The sequence below is a fragment of the Penaeus monodon genome, chromosome 27, assembly GCF_015228065.2.
Source record: "Penaeus monodon isolate SGIC_2016 chromosome 27, NSTDA_Pmon_1, whole genome shotgun sequence".
Classification (NCBI taxonomy): domain Eukaryota; kingdom Metazoa; phylum Arthropoda; class Malacostraca; order Decapoda; family Penaeidae; genus Penaeus; species Penaeus monodon.
Genome location: NC_051412.1, coordinates 10,239,689 through 10,239,896, shown reverse-complemented (window position 1 = coordinate 10,239,896; position 208 = coordinate 10,239,689). Strand labels below are relative to the sequence as shown.

At 30.8% G+C, this 208-nt stretch overlaps 1 long non-coding RNA gene across 1 annotated transcript in view; it reads right to left on the bottom strand.

Annotated features, from left to right (window-relative positions):
- Positions 1-94: 94 nt before the first annotated feature.
- Positions 95-208, bottom strand: part of LOC119590350 — a 1,229-nt gene continuing 1,115 nt past the window's right edge. Inside the window, exon 2 of the long non-coding RNA XR_005230257.1 lies at positions 95-156. This is a non-coding gene — a long non-coding RNA (uncharacterized LOC119590350). The remainder of the gene's footprint in view (positions 157-208) is intronic.

Sequence of the window (208 nt, the reverse complement as noted above, 5' to 3'; positions counted from 1 at the left end):
TACAAAAAAGTTGAAAGGTGCAAAGTATAATTAAAATGTTACCACTCTTACTGTTTCTGTTGGTGCTTTGTGCTGAACAATTTCTTCCTTTTTACCACATTTGCAACACACTTCCATGTTTGATGCACAAGGAATACATATTGTGTGGTAGGCATCCTGCAAATACAAATAAATTTTAATAATTTATATTATAAATCTCACTCAAAAC